Source organism: Thermobia domestica, chromosome 18 (genome assembly GCF_964235325.1).
Source record: "Thermobia domestica chromosome 18, izTheDome1.hap1.1, whole genome shotgun sequence".
In the NCBI taxonomy this organism is placed as follows: Eukaryota; Metazoa; Arthropoda; class Insecta; order Zygentoma; family Lepismatidae; genus Thermobia; species Thermobia domestica.
The window spans coordinates 133,208,841-133,226,523 of NC_137471.1; the positions used below are offsets into that span (position 1 = coordinate 133,208,841).

Consider the following 17,683-nt stretch of genomic DNA (forward strand, 5'->3'; position numbering starts at 1 on the left):
TTACCTCTTCCTCATCTATTATTCTGATTATTCGATGCATTTTAGCTGTTTCAGTACAACAATGTCACACTAAATTTTTATTATCATTTACCTTCTCTCTCAACTAACCTATTTCCTCGTCCAACTGCTCTTGATATTGTTGTACTTTAGTCTGTGTTTCTCTATCTAATGCGAGTCCTTGTTCTTCGCTAGCTTCGCATTTACTATAAACAGCTTCAATTTGACCATGCATTTGTATTACCTTCTCACCTAATTTCTAAATGGTTTCTTTATTTTGCTGAATTAAATACGCGTTAGCCTGCAAACTTTGATCCCACGAAAATGCATGATGTGACACCTGAAATTCAATCTTCTTTTTCTTTACTTTTCCCTCCAAATATATGAAATTTTCTGTTACTTCTACATTAAAAGGCATTCTTTTTCCGGATGCTCTGTTCATATCCTTCTAATTTGTCTACTTTCTGTTCTATGCCCTTAAACTCGGTCTGTACTTTCGCGAAATTTTCATTGCATTCACGAAAATTATTATCTACAGTTTTTTTATTAATCCTATCAAAATTCTCTTTACTTTCTTTCTTTGCTTGCCTGTTTTCTCCCCTTGCTTACTTATTTTCTTCTCTTGGTTGTCTGTTTTCTTCCCTTTTTTTGTTTATTTTTCTCGTGCATTCGTAAATATCAAAACGTAAATATCTGCTTCTTTGGATGGCATTATGTATTTTGAAATGCTATACTAAACAGTAGATGATTGATTTTTTATTTTAAATATGTAGAATACTATCTGGACAAGGCTGTAAAAGAAACATGGTTATTTTTAATACGCAACAATCATTATATTCACAGTCAATTAACTACTTAGCGTATTTTTAAGTATAAATCTTTCCTGAAGGAAATATAGGGTCTATACAAGGTGTCCAATATATAATGCAACCCGGAATTTGCGATTGTAGAATTTTTGAACCGGAGCCGATACACAAATAATGGTTATACCAAAATGAAGCCTTGTTCATGTATATATTTTAAAACTAGGAAGCAACGCGATGGAAGTCCACTAGGAACCACATACTGTAGCCAGTAGGTCCCGTCTCATATAGCCTCGCTTTTGAATGGGACGTTAAACTCAAAATCAACTCAACCGTTGCCAATTTTACCCAAAGGTTTTTTTTAAAAAAAAAAAAAAACAAAACACGTAAATTTACTCATAACTCATACGTATGAAAGTTCTGTCGTTAATTTTCAGTTTGTTTAGTTGGAGTAGCTTGGAAACTATGGAGCGGAAAAAAGAATTTTCATTTTCACTTATAACAAATCGGATGAGGCCTCTGTAAGGGGTACCTAGGAAAATCATAGTTCTTATAAATTAACACTCTGAACTGGCAATACTGCTGATGTTTCAGTGCATCAAAATGTGTGATAAGAATCTGTGTACATTATACAATTCCTAAAAACAATGAAAATGAAACTGAAATTATCATGTATATATCACAGAGTTATTCCTGTTTAGACGGCGACCATTTTCTCGGGGTTTTCATTCTAACCGATTATTTATAAACTTGCTTCTAGTCCCTGTATTGGGCGACATAAATTCTAACCGATTGGTTTATAACTAGTCTTGGATTTGAGACGCTGGAGAACGACCTATAATTGTGGTTAAATTTCCACTTGTTTCTTATCAATGGTTCCGAATGCCGAAAATTTATACATGCAACATAATAGGACTACGGAACACCTCCAATCATACGTTTTCACTTTGCACACTTTTCTTCAAGGAGGAAAGGGGGCATCTGCTCCAAGAGATTATCTCCTGGCAAAGATGATCTTGTAGATAAGAATTCTCTCGTAATTCATAATATATCTTAAGATGCTATTGACTTCCGAATTCACAGTATATCACAGTTAAATGATCATTATACTATAATCCAATCTTTGTATGAAGTTTTTGGCGCGCATATACAGAAAATATCGATTTCGTATTACATAAACTATGCATATAAACACCAAGCACAACTTTATAAAAACATTTGGAATTTATTTTATTAAAACTTCAAGAATTCCATAATTATTGAAAATCGATTATAGCGACAACTGTGCATTAAGAAAATTGTGCATTAATTCAGATCAACTACCACTAAAATTTTTATTACAGATTTTTTCCTTTTCTTTTTAAAATGCCCAATGAGATAAGTGGAGAAATTACTTGTTTTCCATTGACATTAATGTTTGGTACTTTTTTACTATGTTCCATCCATTTTAGGACAATTTACTTTTGGAATATAGAATCTATATAGTCACTTCTGTATTTAAGCTGAATTTCATTCATCTCCCCCAAAGTCTTCATATCATTGCAACCGGACAGGCCCTTTACCTGTAGAACTGAATGTATTCTTCGAGCAAATTATAGCTAGTTCGAGGAAATAAAAAGCACACAAGCAACTAGATCAGACATACGTAGTCTAAGGACAGATGTTGCCAACTTAGAGGAAAGACTTAATAATATAAAGACAAAAGTTAATGAAGTTGACAGTGCACAAACTGACATGGAGATAGGTACTAGGAATGTACGGCATGAAGTTGCTACTAACAAAACAGCACTGTCTGATATAAAAGTTCTATCTGAAAAAAATTAATAATTTCAGCTATCAGTTATCCAGCGCATGTGCTGTGGTAATATCAATAAATGAAATTATTATTAAGTATTCTGATCTTTGGCAGGTCTTGGGACTAACGAGGTTTTTCTTTTTTTAATTCTTTTTAATTTTCAGTTTGGACCTGGAAATGTTTCTTCCACGTTTCTCGATTTTCAGCTTTCTCTTTTAACTCCCAATATTTTCTTCTCTTCTTCAAACCATCAATCAATTCTGTTCTTCTTCTTACTTCTCGCTTTCCTTCCATCTTTCCTTCTATGGCGGAATGAAGAAGACAATTTCTTCGCAATATCTGTCTAATCCAATTGGCCTTTCTACGAAGAATGGTGGCTAGAAGGGTCCTCTTCTCTCCTATCCGTTTTAAATCATCTTCGTTTCTTAATCTTTCTGTCCATTCTATCTTCTCCATCTTCCTCCAACACCACATTTCGAAGCTCTCGAAATATTTCTTCTCTAACTTCCGTAATGTCCAAGTCTGAACCATAAAGTTCAATGTTCCATAGCACTAGACCAACTTCTTCTTTGGTCCAATATTAAGGCTGCTAGTTAAAAGTAACCTTTTCTTGTTGAATGCTTCTTTGGCTATGGTAATTTTCGACCTGATCTCTCTGATGCAGTACGCGTCTTTCGTCAAAATAGTTCCCAGATATTTGAAATGGTTATCTTCTTCAAGTACTCTTTGTTCTACTCTGATCCGTAAGGGCACATCTCCACAGGATATTCTCATGACTTTCAATTTTTCGATGTTGATTTTCATTCCATGTAGTTTCTCAGTGTTGATTATTTTGTCAATCATCTCCTGTAGTATTTCTTAAATCAAATAACAAATGTGAAGGTAAAACAGACCGATAGTACAGTTGATCATTTAGCTGTAGAATTAGATAAAGGTAAGATTTGTATTGTAGAAGTAAATAATTATTTAAGAAAACTAGATCAAAATTAGAAGAAATCTTCTGATAATTAATAAAAAATTGGCTACATACCAATGAATCCTCCCTTGAAAAATTTAAACATTTTGACGTTTCGGAACTCACAGCTGGTTCCTTCCTCAGTGGCAAACGAGAAATTGAATCAGAAATAAACAAAATTATTAAGGACCTATCCGGTTGCAATAGTGTGAATAGACTTTGGGAGAGATGACTGAAATTCAGCTCAAATGTAGAAGAGACTACGTAAATTCTATATTCCAAAATCAAATTGTCCTAAAACGGATGGAACACAGTAAAAAAGAAAAAAGCACGAAACATTAAAATTAATGTCAATGGAAAATCAATGTAAAACACATAATTCCTCCACTTATCTCAAAAACCAAAAGAGGGTGGCTGAAATTCAGCTCAAATGTAGAAGGGACTATTTAGATTCTATATTCTAAAAGTACATTGTCCTAAAATGGATGTAAGATAGTAAAAAAAAAATCACAAAATATAGGCATTAATCAATGGAAAATCAATGAAAAAATGAAGTCGTCCACATATCTGAAAAACTTTTAAAAGGAGCTGGCTAATTGAAAGCTTATTGCAAAGACATAATAAAGAGTTTAAAAACGATGTATAACACGTAAAGTAAATATGGATAGAACATTGTAAATGAGTAAAATCAATAATAATGATAAAGTATATGGATCTTGTTCGAATTATCCAGGGTGCCCCGCGCGGAGATTACTTGCTTGCTATATGCCACATCTGGATTTGGAATCTTCAGACTCGAGTTAGCACGCAACGTGACTTTTGACCTGATCACGTGACACATATGATAAACCGGATAGGCCTTTTGGAAAAGAGAATTTCAATCTTGGAGGGGGAAGTTTTGATAGAAAAGGAAGTTGTTATAGAAATAGAAAGTAATTCGAACCGATGCATATCTAATAGTAATGATCAGGAAACTCGTAAAAGATTATTGAGGGAAATGCGTAATAAAGATATTTTCGTATTTGGAAACAAAGATAGTGGTTCAGAGAAGGATGAAATTAGGTTTATTCACACACACGGAATACTGTTATAGTCCGCGTCACCCGAATTGGCATGTAGCATCAGCCAATAAGCTCGCAGTACGCTGTTACTAAACCCTCAGGGAGGAATCTAATCGTTCAAAATTGATTTTGTTCGTATTTGTGAACAATTATGAATGTTTAGACTCCTCCCTGAAGGTTTAGTAACAGCGTACTGCGAGCTTATTGGCTGATGCCACAAACCAATTCGAGTGACGTGGACTATAATTCCATTGCTACTTCCGTACCTATAACAATTTCTAGTTTAACTACCGCTCCAAACACTGGAACTGCTTTTAGTAACTAACTGGTTCACATTAGGTTTACTATCTTAAATAACTTGAACTGGAAAAACGGATCAGTGAACAAAGCGACGTTTATTTTAAAATAATAATTGTGTGACAGTTTCACCAACTAACTGAACACATTGGCTTCATCAAACACTGTAAAAACAAGAGAGAGTTGCATCTAAATATAACAAGATCCTGGAAAATGGTTCTGAACGCTGATTGTCTGATCAAAACGGATTGAGCCAATCATAACAAAAGTTGACAAAAGTAAAACTAAATACCACAGATCTATTTCCCTCCTTGGTCCGGCAGAAAACTAAGGTACAAATTAAGTCTTTCTAATAACTTGCTCCCCTGTTCTTCAATTTCTAAGTCCTGTATTCCAATAGACTGAAACAGTGATGTCGTCATTTCCTTTCCGTTACCATGGTGATCGCCATGTTTTTTTCTATACAAACGCATGAAGCGAACGCTGTATTTTAAAGTATAGTATAAATAAGGACAATGACTGTCAATTAATTAAATTTGTAATTGTAAAGTGTGTTAAGGAATGATAAAGTTGGTAAGAAAGGGTACAGATTTAGAATGTAGAAATTACGAATAAAATCAAGAAAATTAATAAAGAAAGAGTAATATGTAAGGAACTTATTTCTAAAAACGCCAGATCTTTAAGTGATAAGATAGAAATAAAATAATTAATGTAAACATCATTATCATATAATCCACCTTAAGAAGCAATTATACACAATAGAAACACTCTAACGTGCAGATTGATAAACTGTCAGCACAACGACAACTGTAAAAATATACAGTTAAAAAAAAATCTTTTAGAATGATGTTAATTCTATTGAGATATTTACTTTCCTTATATTTACTCTTAATAATGGAAGTCCACAATATTAATGTCTTTAATATTACAAAAGAAAGGGGGAAAAAAGCAAGCCTTTGGAAATTTTCAATCCGGACCATCAGTGGATATAGGTCAGATCTTTTCTTATATTACCTACCAACTTTTTTTAAAAACATTTAGAAACAGTACAATAAGAAAATATCCATTTATGAATGGTTCAGCGTATATTCTAAACAACTGTTAAACATTAATATAAGTATCATAACATTGCATACATGAACAGGATTAACAAATCAAAAATTTTCCAGTATTATCTAAGGTTAATATCTGATTATGAACAAAGATTAGTATATTTTTCTTTTTTATATATATCTGTTCCTTTTCTTTTTTTAGTTTCATTGATTAGAAATATTTAAAAAGAAACATAAATGTTTCATTCATTCTCATGTTTGCAATTCCGAAATATTTCATCACTGTTTTCGCTTTGCATTTAGGTCCTTTAGATATTTAGGCTACTTGTTGTTTAGAAAATAAAATGGCGATCACCATGGCAACGAAAAGGATGTGGCGTCACACTATTTCAGCCTATTCATAACACAAATTTATGCTTTTAATAGAAATTTTCCCAATTATTTTCCAGATGTGCGGCAGCCAAATGAGAGTTTTTATATGTTAACGAGAAATAGGTTAACGAAAATAGCCCTATGTTTAATAACCAAGCCACTAGATCTGTGTTTATTAATCTAACTCCTTTATTATCAAATAATCATAGATGTAATGTGGAGGATGGGACTAATTTCGGAATTTATAACAATTTTAAGCCCATTGATATGCGAGTTTCCCAAGGTCTCAGGAAAGTTAGAGAAAGAATTTGCTAGGAACTATTTAGAAAATTTGACACAAGCCTAGAATTATTTAATATCGATGACAAATTGAAACTTTATATAATACAAAAAATTTTACAAGGTTTAGCACAATCGTCGTACAAATGTTGTCAGTTTCGACTAACGACATTCCAAGATTTTGTACACCATTTTAAGCTACAATTTTTCTCACCACGATTTGAAGGATTCAGTTTCTGGAGTTTACAATCTATAAAGTACGACAGGAATAAACATGGAACATTAATGGATTTTGTATGTTTTTTTCTTGATCACTATTATGAATAGGCCTGGTAACTTGCCTCCGGAAGGGTTCAGATTATAGAAACTTGTTACGTCTAGAAGCGTTAGCAAACTCACCAATATATATATATATATATATATATATATATATATATATATATATATATATATATATATGTGTGTGTGTGTGTGTGTGTGTGTGTCCCAGATAGCACAGAAAATTTTTTGAAAAATGTTTAAAAATTTGCAAAGGCAAACTAAAAAGTTTGCAAAAAAACGCCTTTTCAAATTAGAGAATTTGCCGAAAGTTTAATGCAAATAACGAGGTTGACGCTGGCTGAGTTTGCAGCAAAGTTGCCTCAGAAAATGAAAACATCTGCCAATACAAACGAAATGTTTGCGACTGCACAGCAAGAAAGTTTGCCAGGACTTTGCTGCAAATATTTTGTCCAAATTTTCTTTGACAAAATTTCCGAAAATGAGCTGATAAATTTGGTGAAAATATTAAAAAGTTTGCAGCAACATTGCAGAAAGTGTTTTCACGATCACAAGATCATGTTTGCTGCAAATGTATCAGGTAATGTTTGCTGCAAAATTTATAAAGTGAAACCTAACTTTATGAAACATGAATATTTTTATAATGTGGATCCGTCTTTTCGTAGTGGCAAGCATTAAACATCTTTAGCTACTTGCCAAAGATAAGAAACTTACGAACGATAAACGCACAGACAAAGGATATCGCAATTTATCTACTTACTCAACGATCATATCTCTCACACACATTCACAAAATAACGTCAGGCTGCCTGGGTCAATAAAAACATCTGATAAGAGACCAGTGAGTTTATTCTGGAGTTCTCTGGTGTATTGTTTTTTCTCGATTCTCACTTCCCGCTTGTTTTGTCACAGTTGATGTAGCGCAGCGAATTCTGGGTACGATGCGCGTGCACTCGGTAATATCATCACATATTTGCTTTCAGCAAGTTTTTCGAAACATTTTTTTTTTTTTTTTTACAGAGTTGCAAACTGTTTGCGACGGCAAACTTTCAACGCTATATTTTCAGAAAAGATGCAAGTTAATTGCAGTGGTGAATTTATTTTTACAAATCAGCGAAAATTTGCAGATCATATTGAAAGCTTTTAATAAATATTAAGAAATTTTGCCTTCGCAAACTTTCAGATTGTTTGCTCCACTAAACGAAGCAAAAATTTGCCGCAAGTATTCGTGCTATCTGGGGTGTGTGTGTGTGTTACAGTTTCGGCTATGCAATATAGCCTTTCTCAGACACATTATCTGGTCAGTTGGAGTCTGGTCAGTAGCAATTTTGAATTTTCCACAGCTACAATTAATAAATTACAAGTTGAGTTACAAATACCAGAACGATCAAATCCAAAAATCCAATAATAATCATGGAAAATGTTCGGGGGGGGGCTAATGTACACCAAGTTAAAATACCAACTAACAAACGTACCAAAAGAGAAACTTCAGATATTTCTTGTCAAATTGAAGAATTTATGAGAATTTTTTGTAAATAGATAGTGGTAATAAATAATAAAATAAATCCGTTGCTCATGGGAGGTGTCCCTATTAAAGAAATTGTAAACAAATCACAGGGTTATGTGAGATCCGATTGATCACGACCTGGTCTTAACCAGCTGGATTCCATATGCAATCTTCAGACTCTCAACCTCAAAACAGAAAGCGGACTCCTCATCCAGGATATACGTATCTTGCAGGAGGTAGATCATAAAAAGTGGCTCCTTAGCCAGGATACTTCTATTTTGGTGACGTCACAAGGTTTTTCAAGATGAGAGAAATATCCATTAACACGTCGGAATGAGTGGGAAACTTGTATAATGTCTTCTGGAAGAAATTGGGTCAATTCAGCAATTTTCCACAAGTATCGAGATCTATCAGAGCATTATAGGTACAACTTAATTTCAAAGTACACACGCGCATAGACTCAAACCACGTACCGAACCAGCCAAGTCTAACGTTTTTCAAGTACAAGAGTACTTACGTAAAGATACAGTTTTCCTGACGAAGTCATTAACCGAAGATTGTACAATTAGTGCAGAGGTTTTCTTTGATAGGTTTACCATTAGAGACAGCTCGATAAATGTCTAGAAGGTATTGTTGGTTAATATTCAAATTGTTGAAATCAGTCATTGTTTTAACCCATCGGACTTCAATCGGTTGGGAAGAAACCATAGGTAATTCTTCACAAGCAGCCAATCATTTCCCAATCAAATCAGATACAGTGTTTGGTCTGGGAGATGCTCCATCGAGGTTTTTAACTACATGGCGAAGAGGAAATTCATTCATTTGAAGTAGACACACAATCTTCTGCAACTCTTTTCCTAACTGTTTCACTACACATGTCATTACTTCACTAAATCTGCTTGTATTCACATTAAATCCATCGCATCTCAACACAAGTAGTTGTGAAGTGTCTGTTCCACTTGTTCAAGAAACTGGAGAATTGCTTTCGCTATTTTGTCTCTATGCCCTGAAAGCGGAACACGTCCAAGATATATTGAGCCGGGCTCTTTCACTTTTCTTGCATCTCTCTTCCGTAGAATTTGTTTCCAACTTTCCCCTTTCTGTCCATCGAAATAAAGGCCGCGAAGCTTATATTTCGTACCATTTTCATTCATCAAATCGTACGTCAGTTTTTCCTTTTCCTGACGAATTTTCGATTTATCTATTATGAAAGCGATGTCTTCTGAAGTGACAACGCCGGTATCCTGAAGAGCAACAGTCACTATCTTAGCAGATGACCTATCTGAGAGTCCTGTACGAAAAGCAGCAGCAGATATATGAGGTAGTGACATGAAAATTTGTGAAAAACTTCTTTTCATGTCCAAGTCCAGCTTCAAATTTGAATTCAGTAGTACTGCTTCGTTCACTCTTCTTTACTTTACCTCACTCACGTGGTTAACAATGTTGTGTCTGTCACGTGTTGTGTTACGTTCGCTCTTCGCTTAGCATTCTTGGAAATTCTCAAGCGCAGTGAAAGTCAACAAAGCGGTGGAAAATACATGGACTTCAGAAAAATTAGATAAACATAAATCGATTCGTGCTTGTGGTTATAACTAGAATATTAACTCATTAACAACAATAATATCTTTTACTTAAAATATATTATAAAGAACATGTATTACTTTAAAACCTGATTTATTTTTTATGCTTAAAAATACAAACAAAAAAAAAAGGTAAAAATTGTGGTTCTGATGTGCTTGTTGCCAACCTTCGGCCGCAGCAAAGTTTCATCTTCAGGAAACAGGGTAAGAAGTTGGTCAAAAAATCTGCAATTTTGCATGCAAACTACTCTGACCCAATGACAATTTTTACACAATTTGCTCAGACGAAATTCGAAAAAGACTTTTTTTTCGCTTTCCCTGTTACTCACATGCTTCAGCTTAATATCATAATAAGCCAGTGTCTCAAATTCACAACACTGGTATTCATTGATGTTTTTGCGGGAGAGGGCGCCATTTTTATAATGGCATGGGTCTACAAAATGTTAAATACGACTCTGGATGATATTATGTTTAGTATTACTTAGTTGGAATTGAATTTAATATATGTTGTGACTAATTAATGCTTTCTTTGACATTTCAGTCTCTCTTTGCCAGACTAACTATCTCCAATCTGTGGGGTCACATCGGGTCATCAGCTGGCTACGAGCTGCTCTGTAGTATTTCAGACAACCAGCCTTTGTGTTGCGATTGAGACACCAAATCCTGTTTATCCCAGAAGGATTCTGCTAAATGGAACATCAGCAGCAATAGAGTTGGAATAGGAAATAATGCGTAATATTTAAAAAGCCGGATTTTTAAAAATAAATCTAATGAACTTGAGCAGAGGGTCATTTGGAAAGTAAGTTGTGTTGGTTGTTGAAAGTTCAAGCATCAATACATCTTTATCTCTAATCTCTGCAAGAGTCACCTACAAATAAAATATATTTTTAAAAATCTGATAAAATAATTATAAATGGATGGTTTTTCGGGCAGTGGTGTAAGCGTTCAATGTTCGTTCAAATCTAGACAGCTAGTTAAGTGTAGCACACATTCCATGTTGTGTTGATAGCAAGCAAAGCCAAAATAAAACAAAGGTATTATATATATAACAACTGTGCTGTACAATTGTTCATTATATTTATGTGTAAAGGCTGTGTTGTTGGGGTAAAACAAACAAATGGGGGTTTATAAATGATGTCCTTTGTGTTTGAATAGATACTGCAATAGAATATTAAAAAAAGAAACAGAAAAAAATTGTCAGTTGATGAGTGGGCCTTACGAGAGAAAATCTGAATGTATGCCTGGCACAAGAGAGAACCGAATAGTGAAAAAAATCACAATAGAAAAAAAAATAAATAAAAACTTATTACTGTTTCAAATATCTAAGAAACTGGTTTTAGAATATAAGCTGGGAAACTAAAGGGTGCATTTTAACACGTTACATTGCTTCATAAAAAAAAGATCTATGTATATAAAAGGAAAGTTGAGATTCAAAAGTAATATTGAATTTTATCTATTTGTTATAAATATGTACGCATACAAGTCACTCTCTCTCTCAATGGAGAGAAAGATTTAGAGGTTAAAAAAAAAAAAAAAAAAAAGACTTACACAAAAATTTTAGTAAGAAAGACTGACTTCGTTGTCGGATCCCTGTAGCTCATCCCTTTACTGTTTTGCTCTTAAAATTAAGAAAAGTTCATTGTGTTAGAAATTAAAAGTTTTTTTAAAAGAAAAAAGTAGACATAAAATTTTTAGACAACAACAAATTTGTTCGAAATGCAATATCGTGAATTAAAAAACAAAATTCTTGTGCGTGTGGATAACAAGTAATTGGATACATAAAACAATGTGAAGCTTTCTACCTGTGATCATAAGACGTGTTAAGTACTTGTGAGTGAATAGTTAACATTTAAAAAAAAAACAAATAAAAACAATTTGCCAGTCAATGTTTCTGTGTTGCTGCAACAAATATTTATAAACAAAGGACATTTACAAACAAGAGCCATCCCACCGAGCAACAAGAATCAATGGCTGAAAGCTAGGTATGTGATAGTTGTGCTTCAATTCCTTTAAATATGGTGAATTTTTCATGTTGAAAGAAGAGAAAAGTTATGTATATATATATATATATAAATGATTGCACATTATCTTCAAGTGACATATTTGATGATCATAAAAGACACTGTGTTTTTGAAAACAAAAATCACAGTTTAGAGTGGATGTGTGTAAATGATAAAAAAAAAAGCATATGTATGTATGTGATTTTGAATCGGATGAAACTGTGTGCGTCCATGCATGAGTGTGTGTGTATGTATATACATATATAAATATCTATATATACAATCGTGCTATAACGTATATCGCAGAGAAAGTTTATGGGGAAAACTCGGAAGTTACATTGAAGAGAAAATAACGTTGAAGAATTTACTATGTTGTTTTGAGTATGTATATGAGAAAAAAAGACTAACATGCAAAGGTATGCTTATAATCACATTAATGATGTCATCTTTTTACAATTGATATATTTGCACATGTTGTACGATTTGCATTTTTTGTGCGTATGATAAACGCTGAAATCTATACTTATACAGAAAAACTTGATACTCAAGACGTGATTAATGTCCTAAAGGCTCAAGATTTATGATTGTTATTTATGTATACAAGGGGCATAACTGTTGGGCATTAATTCTGCCAAGTAAAATTGTTGATATCTTGCGACCTTTTTTTTTTAAAGTTTGCATCTTTGCATCTCTTTTACTTGTAACATCTAGTGGTGCATTACAAACCTGCTAAAACATTTATATTTATAAAAATAATAGGAAAGAAATGAGAAAATAAGTGCGTTATTATTGGAAAACGGAATGTACGAGTGGAAATGTAAAGTTAATTGTTAAAAAACGAAGATATAAAGATCATTCTTGTTAGGTTTTATAAAATTGTTAAGAAGGAAAAAAAACCCTTTGCAAAAGCTATTCCAGTAATATTTTCATTAATACAATAATTTACACGCTCAAACCAAATTAAAAAAAATATATATACATCTATAAATATGTAACATATAGGTTTGTTTGTTTGTATGTATGTAAGTATGTATGTATGTGTTATCAGAGTACACAGTATGAATAAGAATGTATGGGTTATCGACATGGCTTCAAACCATGCTGAACAATTTGTTGTCCTTCATAAGCTTTGATAGATTAAGAAAAAGGGGGAAATATTTTATAGGGCCTAATTGCAATATCTATACATATACAAAATATATTACAATTGAAATGTTGAGTAAGAATTAAATATAATTGGTAAGTACTTTATAGAGCATTTTATACGATGGGTGTCTTAACTAAATTTGAAAATTTCACAAAATATATATTGAATACTACTAATATTATTTCTGTTTCTGAACAAAAGAAAAATGCAAAAGAGTGAGATATGATCACATGTAATTGAATTTAGCAATAGTTTTTTTCTAATTATACAACTGACTTATTTATTTTCAGTGTGTAATGCACCATTACCTTTTCTTTGAAAAGAAAAAAGCACAATAAAATGCATTCCTTTACCTTACTCCAAACACTATAGTAAAAAAATGCATTAAGTTTGCAGTCTTTCCTGTCTCACTGAATTCATAAGAAGAATTGTAATTGGAATATTGAAATGTAAGTTATATATTGTTCATAACAAGTGTTGTTCCCATTTTTTCCTTTATTTCCATTAATGGTTAACCTAAACGTGAAAAATTCACAAATTAGAATTATACAATCTTGCCAGATCTATGAAAAACTAATAATGCAAATGTGTTATGGCTGCAAAACATTTTTTTTTACTATAACGTGATATTTTGTATACACAGTATATATAAAAATATGCATTATTTATTTTGATACCGTCCCTTATCTTTGTTATGTTAATTTTTAATTCCTACACATTGCCGTGAATTACGTTGCAGCAGTGTGTTGCTCCTGTTACGTCTTCACATTAAGTATTCAATTACAATATGTTCCATTTCAAAACACGTTAAACACACAAAGTTTTCCTTTTCCTCATTCAAACAAAATAGGTACGTAGAAAAAGAGAAAAATAGAGTCTATATTCTGTGAAAAGTATTGATCATCACGTGTAGCTTAGCTACAAAGCAAACACAAATTAATTAATTAATTACACTGCGTTATATTAATATGTTTTAACAACTATGATGTAAAATTCGAGAGAATATTTAAAAAGAGTGCTTTTAGTCATAAAAAAAAAGTTTAGTCTTAATAGTACACGAAGATCTATTTGAGTAACGGTGCAGGTGTAGTTTTGGCGCACCATATTTTAGAAGATTTACAGGTATAATTTAATACTTTACATGAAAAGACATGTTTATAAGAAACAAATGTCTGCAGGCGACAGAATTAAATACAAAGTAATACAACTGCATTTTAAGTTCACAAGTGTAGGATTACTAATGTAAAATCATTACAAGCGCTTCACGGCGGATAAAATAGGTCAGTGCATATAAAAGATGCTATTTTACACCTGCGGCATATTTCTGCACAGTATACAGAACCTGTATACTTACAAATGAAGCGTTACTAGTATGGAATCATGACAAGTGCTATTGAAACTCGTATCATTGCCAGAACCCACTTCTTTCCAGTCTACTTGCTTGCGGGAATATCAACCATCGCTAACGCGCCTGCTTTCTTTGGACGCATCCGACCCACTAGGTACGCCCTGCTCTGACTCGGTTAGATAACATTCTTGCTTGTTAGTGACCACCTAGCACATGTCGGTTTGTTTTTCCTCTGTAGTACTTATGCTATACATCTGAAGCCGTATTTATACGCAAATCGTAAAAGAATTTTAGTTTTCCAATAATTACTTCTGATTCATCTATGCCAAGTGAGATATTTTCATGTCGCCCAGTTGAAACCTTTTAGGGGACAATAAGAAGGAAATTAGTGAAAGAATTGTAATTTTTCAACAATTCTTTCTAGTGGCGCGCCAAAAGTAAACCTGTATGTTAATAACTTTAAAATTTTAACACTAAAACATCAATATGACATTTTTATTTTCTTTACAAAACTAAAACATTACGATCACAAAGAGCACAGACTTCGGAAACCTATCTGTTTGTTTATGGTGTATTGGACATAATTTGTGATATAATAATTTCAATTTTTTAAGTAAAAGAAAAGATGAGAAAAATAATCCTACCAAATTAGTTGCATGATCTATCTTAACATAATCTCTGCAATGTGGAGTATATGATTTTTAAATAATAATTAAAAGAAGGAAAAGCCCATGGCTGTAGTACAGTAGCTTTTATGCGGACTTTTATTCTATTTCTGTAATATTGTAAATGTTGATACAACGCGTTAAAAAAATAAGAAAAAAATGAACAAACAATAAATACATGAAATAATTTTAATCTTGTACAACGTTCATCAATTACCTATGCACTGTTCATCTCTACCCCAAGTTTCTTAATTATACCTTTAAAAAAATAGAAGAAATAATATTATGTTTACTTGTGATGTAATGATAATTAAAGTTTATGTTGTACCCGCACATCATAATATTTAGGAATTCGAATATTATAGTCAAAATTTTATTTATTTATTTATTTATTTTTACAGAGAATAACAGACATTCAACATCAAAAATGCACTAAAGATTAGGTATATTAACTTAATGATAAAGAAATAATTACCACCATAAAAAATTCTGATAAAGTGAAGATAATTTCTGTATATTGGTGTCTTGTCTTTAATGAGTACCTATAAAATGATCTTATTTAATATTATTATACAGGGCTGGCATAAATATTGGTGTCTTGTCTTTAATGAGTATCTATAAAATGATCTTATTTAATACAATTATATAGGGCTGACATAAATCATTCGTTCATTTTGAAAAGGCTACATTTTCAAAAGTATTTCACACACACAAGAAAGAAATATGAAAATAACCATGAACTTGTCAAGTTTATACACACTCTACAAATGTTCAATATGTACCTCATTGGTGACACGACACAGGTCCCAGACGATACTCAAGCTCATTCCATACGTTTTGTAGCATAGCCTTGTCAATTGTCTGCACTGCAGCACGGATGCGTTCTTTGAGCTCAACTAAAGATTGCAGTAGTGGAGGTACGTCAACAAGATCCTTAATGTACCCCACAGGAAAAAAGTCGCAGGGCGTTACAGCAGGAGATTTGGGAGGCCATAGGAGCAAAGCAAGGTCATTCTCACTAATAAACTCAATCTAGCGATGTAGAAGTTTATCGTTTAGGTAGTCGTCACGAACTGGGATAGATAATGGACTCGTACTGCCACCTGGAATGTGCAGTACAAACTTAGTGAGTTTGTGGTTCTTTTCAGATATCTTTTATGTATGTGCGTGTAATACTTGCCTTTTCAAAACGAATAAATCATTTATGCTAACCCTGTACTACTTAATCATCTTAAGTCATAAATTAGTATGCGTAATCTTTATCAACTAAACTTTCATTATAACGATTTTTGTTATTCAATTGAGAGAATTTTATATTAGGAAATAGGAAGGAAAATGAGTAAGAAAAGGCATACCGACGAGAAAATGAAAAAAAAAAGAAATTTTTAAAATAAGCTTAATTCTTGTTTTACACTCTCAATTTTCATTTCTTAAGCTTCTTATAAATCGTCTACTAAACATTAGCCTTGATTAATTTTTTTTTTCCCCAACAAACTACAGTTAGTGAATAGCGTACCGGTATATAAATTAAGAACCTTTTTAACAAAATTGAACAAATGCCATTAATTTTTTTTTTTTTTTTTTTTGGTAAGTTGTGCTCAATATCGTTGATTCAAAAGATTTGAAAAAAAAAAAAAATAATCCTGGTCATTCATACAGATAGGGATTGATGAAGCGATAATTGAAGTTTATCGCTAACGGCCTTTGTTGAGGAAAAAAAAAAGTTTAAAAATTACGAAGTTTTACAAAACTCAACATATTCACTTTTTCATGCAGGTTTCTTCCTTATTCTATTAAGCTAGCTGTTATACATTCTAAGCGTTTAAATTCAATGGGCTCTTAAGTATATTACATTTTGTACATAATATCAGAATAAGTCTTCTTTTAAATTAACACATGAACAGAGGTTTCCACAGTAACAAAATCTGTTTTTCACATCTTAAACCTATTATAAAACTCATAGTCATATACTGAAATGCCAACTAAAGCAGTAGTACATAATACAATGTTAGGATATTTAATGTTGTGTGAAAACAATACAATAACACAATCCTCTTTAATGTAAAGATGCTTCAGAATATAGAAACTTGTCTTCAGCATTACTAGTATTTCCTTGTACATCTTTTGAATAGAACTCTTTAATTTCTTCTGAATTACTGTCAAAATAAGACATCAACTTCTTTACGTCATTAGCTTTATTTTTGCTTACATGATTCAGTGATGGAAGTTGAGGTGTTTTAAAGGTTATTGAAACACTTCTCTTTCCAGGTTTAAGCATCTCAACGTCTATCGATGAAGCAAAGTAAGTACTTTGAAAAAGGCATTGTGCCTTGGTCTCAGGTCTTCTTGTATAAAGCAGTACTCTTGCATCAGATATCTTGAAAGGCAATTTGGCTTTCATTAAACGTTTGGAGATTGATTTCATATCGTAGCTACACCACCCTTTATCCCAAACTTTCCCAAAATGTCATAATATTCCGAGGGCAGAGTGATTGTTTCGTGTTTTCTTAATTCTTTTCCAATAACTCTGTCAGAAGGCAAAAATAC

The 17,683-nt window shown here is 32.5% G+C and overlaps 1 protein-coding gene across 6 annotated transcripts in view; it reads left to right on the plus strand.

The window, feature by feature from the left end:
• Positions 1–15,329, plus strand: part of Shab (potassium voltage-gated channel shaker cognate b) — a 534,267-nt gene extending 518,938 nt beyond the window's left edge. For all 6 annotated transcript variants that reach the window (XM_081746248.1, XM_081746247.1, XM_081746249.1 and 3 more), the window contains one exon: positions 10,518–15,329. The gene's annotated coding sequence lies outside the window, so the exon portion shown is untranslated. The remainder of the gene's footprint in view (positions 1–10,517) is intronic.
• The last annotated feature ends 2,354 nt before the right edge of the window (positions 15,330–17,683 follow it).